Source organism: Bubalus kerabau, chromosome 10, assembly GCF_029407905.1.
Source record: "Bubalus kerabau isolate K-KA32 ecotype Philippines breed swamp buffalo chromosome 10, PCC_UOA_SB_1v2, whole genome shotgun sequence".
NCBI classification, from domain to species: Eukaryota; Metazoa; Chordata; class Mammalia; order Artiodactyla; family Bovidae; genus Bubalus; species Bubalus kerabau.
Genome location: NC_073633.1, coordinates 21,047,326 through 21,057,641, shown reverse-complemented (window position 1 = coordinate 21,057,641; position 10,316 = coordinate 21,047,326). Strand labels below are relative to the sequence as shown.

The following is a 10,316-nucleotide window of genomic DNA, read 5'->3' as shown; positions in this document are numbered from 1 at the left end:
CATTCAAGAATTTATTATCTGTAGGGTTACATTGTTTTATCAATCTCTTCTTTAGCCACACAAAATTTCTGTGGGTGATAGCTTGAAAGTGATCCTCCAAATCATATTTTCAAACATTAATCTTCTTTTTACTCCTTTTTAAGGTGAGAGAGATTTCTGTTTCCTTTTGGAAAAAAAAATATTGTGTTTTTTGAGCGGTGGGGGAATGATGCCATGATTTGAGAACACATTTCTGCTCCATCAAAGGGTTTTTTTATTTTTTTTAAATGAAGTCCTAACGTGCGAGCTCCCAAAGGCAGGGGCTGGATCCATGTTGCCCACCTGCTAGTTTAGGGCTGAGGATCTGAGGCAGTGGTCACCAATCTTTTTGGCACTAGGGGCTAGTTTCTTGGAAAGCAATTTTTGCACAGACCATGGGAGGGGGATGGTTTCGGGATGATTCAAGAACATTACATTCATCGTGCACTTTATTTCTGTTACTATTACCTCAATTCCACCTCAGATCATCAGGCTACATGCCAGAGGTTGGGGACCCCTGATCTAAGGGAAGGAGTTCTGCTGAACTGGACATTTGACTCCTGTCTTTCAAGAAGGAATTCTAGTGAAAAAAGTCAGTAAACCGTAGTTCACACATAGCTCTTTCTGATAGGATTGTCCTATACTTCGTGGTGCTATCCAGAAGAACCTCGGGTAGGGGAGGTGACTTGGGGGCCCACGCTTCCCTCTGCTTCTCTGCAGCTGAGTGGCCACAGGCAAGTCTCTTAACCTCTCTGAACTTTAGTTTTCTCACCATAAAAAAGGATCCTGAAAGCTGCCTTGCTTATCTCAGGTGTCAGAAGCGTTAACGTAGTAATGGAATAAACACATGTAAAATTAAGATGGCACACAAATGCCAGTTATTATCACAGCAGCATTTAAACAATGTCAGGAAGGCCTCCTTGCCTATCTTGAAATATCTTTTGTCAAGGCTTGTCAAGGGGCTTGAAATTGGATCATTAGAAATGCATTCTCTGGGATGTTAAAGGCTTTTAGATCTTTTAGACATTTTCACTAAAATGCATTTGGGAGGCATTAATAGGAAGCCATTATCTCTGGGTCCCTGAGAGCCCGGCCAAAGAGATGGCCTTGTCCAGGCTGGCCGCAAACCGGCTGAGGCAGGGTGGGGTGGTGATAAAGAGAAGTTGGTGTTCCAGGAAGGGGTTCCCAAGAGTGTGACAGACTAGGGGCTTCTTACCCTTGACTGTGCCCACAAATGACCTGGGGATGGAGCTAGAATGCCGATTCTGATCTAGGGGGCCTCGAGAGGGGCACGAGGATCTACTGACGCTTCTCACAAGTGCTCAGGTGATGCTGATGCTGCTAGTCTGAGGTCCACATTTGGAGTACAAGTATACTAATACCAAAAGTAACTAACAGCAAGTCCAACTCTCCCAAGAACTCCTCTCCACTGGGAGAGGAGAGTGACTGAGACACGAGGATGCTGTTTGTTACTTCGAATCTACAGTTTCACGTGGACTTGGTTAGTGAGCTGTGCTCTTAAGAACTGCTAAGACGTACACGGAGGATGGGTGTGGAGACCTTGCCGAGCTCCACCCTCCCACCTGGCAGTCCGGTGAGAACTAAATCTCTGCCCACCCTCACCCCTTGCCCCACTCTCCCCAACCCGAGCTCTGTCACCTCTCCCAAGCTCAGGCTTTCTTAAGCCTCTGGGCTCTAACCCGCCCGTGCATGTTGAGTGGTGTGTATCTATATACATATATTTCTATCTATGTCAATCATCCCCTCTTCCTCTCTCCCTGCGTCTCCCTTGCCCTCTTCCTCCTCCTCCTCATCGAATCCCTGTCTCTGTGTTTCCTCTCCCGGAGCTGGTTCCCAGAGGAAGGGTGATGTATCAACTCACCAGGTGATCAGTGCTTACTCCCCTGCAATCCTGGGCATTTTAGCTGGATGATGAGCCCCCGAGGGAAGACGCAGGTGTTCTCTGTTTGGAGCTCCGCGGTGCTAACCAGGCATGGACCAAGAGTTCTGAGAGCTTTCCCACTACTTGTAACAGCTGCCTGTGAGATGGGCGTGCAGGTCTCACAACAGGCAGCTCCGAGGCCCAGGAGAAGTGGACAGTGCTCCCAGACTCTGGCTTGCTTGTTTTCCCAGACAGTGGAAGTTACCACTCAAGGATGAATAAGGAAGACTCCAAATGAAGACAGTGATTCCAGTCATCTATGACAATGGGAGCCCAGCTGATTATCTGTAGGTGTGTACTTGAAGGACCTCTTCCACCTGCATGGCTGGTACTTTCTGCAAATAGAATGACTGGGGCAAGGCTAATGCCAGGGGGAAGCCTGGGCCACCAGAAGGGAGTGAGCTTCATGGTACCTCTGAAGAGGGGGGCTAAATGCTCCTTTGTTCCCCCCACTGCTTGAGACATTGGTCTCCCAGCATCCTGGATACATGGTACCTGATGAGGGGAGACCTGCCCTTACAGGGAAGGTGCAGCTGCAAATACTTGACTTTTGGAGCAAAGTGATGGGTGCATGAGGGCTCATCATACTATCCTCTCTATTTTTGTGTAGATGGCATTTGCCAAGATAAAAAGGAAAGGAGAGGGCTTCCCTGGTGGTCCAGTGGTTGAGAATCCCACCTGCCAATGCAGAGAACACAGGTTTGATCCCTGGTCTGGGAAAATCCCACATGCCATGCGGCAGCTAAGCCCACGTGCTGCAACTATTGAAAGCTGTGCTCTAAAGCCTGTGCTCCACAATTAGAGAAGTCACCACAATGAGAAGTCCATGCACCACAACTAGAGAAAGCCCTTGTGCAGCAACGAAGACCCAGCACAGCTAAAAATAAATTGCTTTAAAGGAAAGGAAAGGAGAAAGAGAAAAGAAAGAAAGATCAATACAAGTGTTTCCCATACAACCTTCTGATTACAATTTAACTTATATGCAGAGTACATCATGAGAAACGCTGGGCTAGAAGAAGCACAAGCTGGAATCAAGATTGCTGGGAGAAATAATAACCTCAGATATGCAGATGACACCACCCTTATGGTAGAAAGTGAAGAGGAACTAAAAAGCCTCTTGATGAAAGTGAAAGTGGAGAGTGAAAAAGTTGGCTTAAAGCTCAACATTCAGAAAATGAAGATCATGGCATCTGGTCCCATCAGTTCATGGGAAATAGATGGGGAAACAGTGGAAACAGTGTCAGGCTTTATTTTCTTGGGCTCCAAAATCACTGCAGATGGTGATTCCAGCCATGAAATTAAAAGACGCTTACTCCTTGGAAGGAAAGTTGTGACCAACCTAGATAGCATATTCAAAAGCAGAGACATTACTTTGCCAACAAAGGTCCGTCTAGTCAAGGCTATGGTTTTTCCTGTGGTCATGTATGGATGTGAGAGTTGGACTGTGAAGAAGGCTGAGCGCCAAAGAATTGATGCTTTTGAACTGTGGTGTTGGAGAAGACTCTTGAGAGTCCCTTGGACTGCAAGGAGATCCAACCAGTCCATTCTGAAGGAGATCAGCCCTGGGATTTCTTTGGAAGGAATGATGCTAAAGCTGAAGCTCCAGTACTTTGGCCACCTCATGCGAAGAGTTGACTCATTGGAAAAGACTCTGATGCTGGGAGGGATTGGGGGCAAGAGGAGGAGGGAATGACAGAGAATGAGATGGCTGGATGGCATCAACTGACTCGATGGACATGAGTCTGGGTGAACTCCGGGAGTTGGTGATGGACAGGGAGGCCTGGCGTGCTGTGATTCATGGGGTTGCAAAGAGTCGGACATGACTGAGCGACTGAACTGAACTGACCCATTTTTCTTCTGGTAAAGGCGGCTCTGACCCTGGCCGCATGGTCCTGGTTTACTTGGTGATTGTATTTCCCTTTGCAAATGAAGATTGTGGCATTCAAGTTTGGATCAGCACCGCTCTGAGTGTGGGATGAGGATCAGAGCTTGTGTGTGAATTGTTACCAGAATACAAGGTCATCGAGAGTAAATATTTAGAAACTTCTGTAGCCATTGACTTTGCCCTACCATCCAAGCTCAGGGTCAGTGAATGGGTCTTGTGAACAGGGCTTGAAGGTAGTAAGTTCAAGTGGTGAATGTCGTGTGGTGTGATCAGGCACAGTGGGACCACACATCAGACCATGATGGAGTGGAATTGAACTTTTAAGTGATATGTCACAACATACAGCTTAAGTCCTTGGGATTTCCGGCGGCATCAGTCAGTCCTTTAGAATCTAGTCAAGGATAGCCCTAATAAAGGGGCTTCCCGGGTGGTGCTAATGGTAAAGAATGAGCCTGCCAATTTCAAATCCTGGGTGAGACAGATCCCCTGGAGAAGGAAATGGCACCCCAGTCCTGTATTCTTGCCTGGGAAATTCCATGGTTAGAGGAGCCTGGCAGGCTCCAGTTCATGGGGCCACAAAGAGTTGGACATGACTGAGCACACACTGCACAGCTGTAATAAGATCAAATTTCTAGACCAGCAAGAAGAACTTCTGCAAAGACCCTGGTCTGGGCTGTGGATCCATTATGGGGGCCAGCCTGGGCCATCTGCCCATCCTCACACCCTACCCTCACCCCTGGCTACCCAATTTGTCGAAGAACAACTAATGCAAACAGTCTGCAAGGGCAGGATGCTTTCTCCAGCCAAGCCAGATCCCCGCTCTCCCTTCTTTTTTCAAATTAAAATGGAGATGTGCTATGGCTGCCTCTCCCAGACCCCTCTTCCTGAGAGGACTTGGCAGGGACCAAGGGGCACTCGGAAGCCCCACACAAGCTGTCCAGGCTGCTCTGGAAGGGGGTAATCTCAGGAAGGATGATTTAGAGCATGGCGTGGCAGGGCTGGAGGCGGTGAGGTAGCTGTTCCCCACGGCGCTCATTAAGCTTCCATAGATTGCATTTCCTGCCTCCCCCGCCAGCCCTCCAAAGTGCCTGTTATTAATTCATAAAAACACTGCAAGCGTGATTGAGTCCGCTGATTACTGGAGCAGGCAGACACAAGAGACGGTAAAATATTCCGTGTCTCTCTATCAAGCTCTCAGGGGCTCAGGAGGAAGAAAAAAAATAAAAAAAGAGAAAAGCAACAACATGAAGAAAGGAATATGAAAAAAAAAAAAAACCCTTGTGTTGTGAAATATTAATCAGAGCTGTTTGCCCCTGGGGGCCAAAAATATGAGGCGGCATAATCAATGTAGCAAGAGCTGCCCAGCAACATGTCTTTGAGAAGCTGATTATTGCGGGTAAACACAGCTAAATATTCTGGATCTTTGGACTGTGCCTCTGGTGTTGCTGGAGAATCCGATTCCCTTATCATCCTTCTGCAGGTGTGGCCCCAGGGGAGCGTGGGAGGTGCTGGCAGGATATGGTTTCCTGGGCAGGGAGTCACTTGGGCCCCAGTAGGAGCTGCTTCTGTTACTTTCCAAATGCTAATCAGGAAAGAGGAGAAGTGGGGTTGTGGGGGAAGATACCCAAGGAGGTTTGTGTGCGCATAGAGGCTGGAGCCATCTTCCAGAATTGGCTCTTAACAGCTACTGACCAGATGCTGATCATGCCAAGGAAGCTCCAGTTCTTGAATGGCCTTTCTGAGGGTCCCCCAAAGGAGCCCAGGCGGTTTTAAGGGGAATTGGGCAATGCACTCAGGGATCCCTAGGAAGACTGGGGTCTTTCCTACAAAACTCTGCATTGCAGACAGTTTGGTTAGTTGACTGCAACATAAGCTCACTGTATGCACATCGTGGCATTAATGGATCCCCACAGCTACCCCACATCCACTGAGTTCAGTGACTGGGATCTGAAACCTGCATACAAACTGGAAAGGAATGTTCACATGTCACAGTGGGCTTGGGTGAGTGTGGGGATCATTCAAACCTGGCGGTGGACCTCACCTGCTCCAAATCTGAGGCTATCAGCATAGAAGTGACTTTGGAGAACAGGTATCTTCTTCATTGAGAACAGAGGCCCAGAGAGGGACAGTGACTTGCCCTAGATCACACAGCAGAGATAGGATTCTTGATGCATAGGCCAATCTCCCAGCACATCCCTTGGGGCATGAAGAAGGAGGAGCAGGGGCAAGTGATGGAGATTGGTTTACATTAAGCCTTCAGGATTAAAGAAAGCTCCCTGTCAGCTAGGAGGAGCTGGGTTAAAGGTGAGTGAACCCAGAGAAAGAGATGGTGCCTCAGAATTCCTGGGTGCTAGCTTCAACCCCACAAGTAAATTTTTTGAGAACCTTAATTAAATCACCATCTCTGAGCCTCAGTTTCCTCACCTGAAAGGAGTTTGACTAAGTAGTGATAGCAAAGATCTCATCAAGTCCTGATGAATGATAGCAGGATTTGAAGTAAGCTGTGGCTAGGGTCTTCTCCATAAAGGGCAGAAAAGCAAGGCAAGCTGGACAAATCACAGTGTTCCCCACTCCAGGGACCAGGAGAGAAGCTTCCATAAAAGGACTCAGGAGGAGAATGACCCTCAGCTCCAAAGTGCCCTGAGTTACTTTGTTCTTCTCTTGGTGTTTATTACAAAAGTTCAGAACTCCATCTCTGTTCTCCATCAGTCACAACCCATGCTGGGGGAGGACTTATGGGAGTGATGGCTAATTGCTTTGGTAAGTGGCTTAACTTAGGAAAAAAGTATTACTTCTTGGCTTCAAGAGATGGTTGTTCAAGTCAATTGGGATGATAATGGTAATCGTAACTGTCATTCATGGAATAAGTACATTACTTCCAATTTTAAGCTAATTCTACCCATTTTACAGAACTGGAGAACAAGGATTATCAAGGTTCAACAACTTGCTCCAAGTCATAGAGCTGGCCACTTGTGGAGCTAGGATGTGAACAAGGTCTCTATCAGATTCCCAAGGTCTGTGACCTTCCCACTATACCTCATATTGATGTCAGAGGAAGAAGAGGAAATGGATGTTTTCTACTGCTAATTTCTGCTCAGGCCAGAAAAGTGAGCTTCAGACTAGAAAGGAAAGAATTCCCTGAGCTGGTGGTGCAGCTGTGATGGAGGGAGAAGGTCAGGACCCTGAACCTAGTCCAGTCTCCCAAGGCCAGTGAGCTATGCCCTGGATCCTGAGAGCTCCTAGCAAAGAAGATCATCAAACAGCTAGTGGTGATCTTAGGAGAACCATGGGGATGAGATAACTTGAACGGTAATAGGAGTGTTATGTATTCATTAGCCTACTATTGATCCAGGGAGGGATTGTAGCATGAGTGAGTAAAGCCATGATTTATTAGTAATTGAAAAATGGCATGGTGATCATCAGAGCTCAAGGTGGCTTTACAATGAATGCTGAATCAAGCCTATGTCAAAGCAGCACTCTTTGACAAGGTTACTGGAAAGGTTATCAAAAACACAATAAATGTAATAGATCTAAATTTCCATAAAGTAATTGTCATGGACTCTCAGGACATCCTGATGAATGAGATGGAGAAATGCAGGCAGGAACCTTGGGAACCTGTGTTTAGTGTTTGATTAATGCCCAGTGCCTGGTCCTCAAGACACTCCGCATCACTTCCCAAACAGAGCATCAGCATAGCAACAGCTGTGGCTGTGACTGCCTGGGATCCCCACCCCAGTCAGTAACTTCGCCCATCACCCGATATAGACCGAGAAGTCAGGGTTAATATTAACTTGAGAATAAAATTCATTGTATAGCATAATTTTTATAAAGTCTTTCATATACCTTTGAAATAAAAAATAGTGGAACATCCAGAAAAAGTTCTGGAAGGATACACAGAAAACTCAGTGCTCATGGGGAGGGGCCGGAATGGGCATCAAGGGAAATTCTTTCTTTGGGATGGTTATTCTATAATGAGGATGTCATCAGACCTTATTTGAATAGAACTAGAGAAAGAAAAAGAAAAACGAGTGATCGGGCTTAGCAAGACCTTGGTAGGATTTCAGCATCAGGTATGTTTTGTTGATTTGATGGTATGGAAGTTTCTTTCCAACCCTTGCTCTGCCTCCACTTTCTGGAACCTGGTTCCCCATCTCACAGGAGAGTCTAGTTTAGGCTTGTGGTTCCCAAATATAACTCTGATCCCAAAGTACATCACTTTATAAGCTTTTTAAAAACAAGAAATTTGGGGGTCACCAACTCCCAACAATGAAATAGAGGGCACCACTACCCTCCGTAGAGCAGCCGAAAGAGACATCTGAGCGGTGATGACATTCTAAGCACCAGGCACTGGGCTCTCCCCTTTGGTTCTCATGACACACTTATCCAGTTCACATATGGCATCCATCAAAGGACAAGGTCACAGAGGCTTGGGGAGGTGGGCACCTGTCCGAGGTCAGACAGCTAGGAATTGACAGAGCCACAGTGGATCATTTCTTATGCAATATGTTGTGGGGCCCAGAGAGGAAGGTGATGACTTTTCATAGAGGAAGGATGAGTTTGGGAAGATTTCATTCAGAGGTGACATTTGAGCAAAGGTTGGAAGGATGAGCATGCTTTGGTTGTATAGGCAGGCCTGGCAGAAGAGGTAAGGTGCAGCCTAAGTAAAATGTGGAGCTGTGCGATGCAGGTGCCTGGGAGGCAGCACATGTGCTTCTCTGGCTCAGGATTTTAGCCCAATGGGTGGATGGAGGCAGGGGAGGTGACTGTAATGTTCATCTCCTCTGTTGGTGCTCCCTGGACAACAGCCACTCAGGACCCCATCTGCCCAGTCAACATTTATGACCCCCTGCTGTATACCAAAGCCTGTTCTAGGCACCAAAAGTCCCAGATCCATGGGGAAGAGATATCCCAAGAGGCTCTCAGTCAAGAGGAAGCCCAGAGTATGCTTTCAAGGGCTGCCAAAGAGTGATTCAGAAAAGGATGGGCAATGCAAGAAAGCTATTGAAGAGATGCCACGCTACTTGGAGATACCAGAAAAACAAATGGCCCAGACTGTACAGTTTGGTTGAGGTCAGGGAGGGAGAGATGCTGTACAACCAGCAGAACCTCAGCTGCTGCTAAGTCACTTCAGTCGTGTCCGACTCTGTGCGACCCCATAGACGGCAGCCCACCAGGCTCCCCCGTCCCTGGGATTCTCCAGGCAAGAACACTGGAGTGGGTTGCCATTTCCTTCTCCAGAACCTCAGCTGAAGGGTGGGCTAATTTAGAAAAGAGGAGGGAAGCATAGCAAGCACAGCACACAGCACAGGCGAAGGAGTAGAGATCAGGAAACCTCATGTGGCTCTGGGGCCAGGCTGTAGCATACAGACTTGGGTGTCTAGTCCTGCGCTATGAAAGGGGCCTGGAGGTTTTGCTGTGGAACTCCAGGGGGTTTTGTTGTGGAACTCCAAGATAGCGAGATGCCCTAAAGCCAGTGACCAGGCAGCTTTTAGACTTTGGTGTCTCAGGCAAATAACTGTCCCTGCAAAGGGCTCCAGGCAGCCCAGGCGCCTGGCACCAGAGCACCTGCAGTGCCAGTCTGGGCAGCTTCAGAGCCCCATCCGCTTAAGACAGTGGCTGCCTTCTACCTGCCAGGCTGCTGGGACAACTAATGAGCTCGTGTTTATAAAGGACTCTCAGCTCCTCAGAAGGGCTCTGCAGAAGTACAAGTGGGTTATAATTGCCACCGCCGTAATTAATGAGTCCCAACTTCTTAGAGAATATGAAGTGCATAATAGAAGAAGGGGGGAAAGAAAAAGAAAAACTCTGTGCATTTGAACTTGGGATTTTTTTTTTCTTTGTAAAGTACGCTTTGGTAAAATATCAAATGATATGATATTCTCTCCTTTCAAAACTGAGTGGAATCCCAGATGGGATGCCTCAACGCCAAGGGCAGAGTTTCCAAGAATAAAGGAGTGGATTGCAGGTCTTTGAAAAACACTGGGCTGGAAATCAATCCTGCCACTCCCAGTAACTTGCACAGGGAGTCTTCGTTTGTAAGGGGACAATGCTACCCACCTAACAGGTGCAGGGAGGGGCGTCACTGAGCTCAGGAAAGCAAAGTACTGGGCACACAGTTGGCAATCAGTTAATACCAATTCTATGGCCTGGTAGATTCCAACCATGGAGAGGAAATAATGCCTCTTACTTGGCCTCAATTAAAAAGAAAGAAAACACATGCTTCCAAATTCCATTCTAATAAATGTAGTTATTTATAATAGATATTTTCTCATTTTTTTTTTCTTTTGTGATGGTGGGGTATTATTTCCTTAGGATAAATTCCTAGACTTGAAAAGAAAAAGCATTCTTATGGTTCTCAGTGTGCATTGTTAACATTCTCTCCAGAGGAATTTATGCTGGGGCTACCCAATTGGATAAGGATGTGTGTTTTTCCACAGTTTCACCAGCATTGTGTATTACTATTTTAATGTG

General features: G+C 47.0%; 1 long non-coding RNA gene across 1 annotated transcript; it reads right to left on the bottom strand.

Moving 5' to 3' along the window:
* LOC129620407 (uncharacterized) lies at nucleotides 1-2,927 on the bottom strand. Its single transcript, XR_008698522.1, has 2 exons — nucleotides 1,901-2,927; nucleotides 1-163 (listed from the first exon to the last, which is right to left on the bottom strand). It is a non-coding gene; the product is annotated as an uncharacterized LOC129620407 (long non-coding RNA).
* Between the last annotated feature and the right edge of the window lie 7,389 nt (nucleotides 2,928-10,316).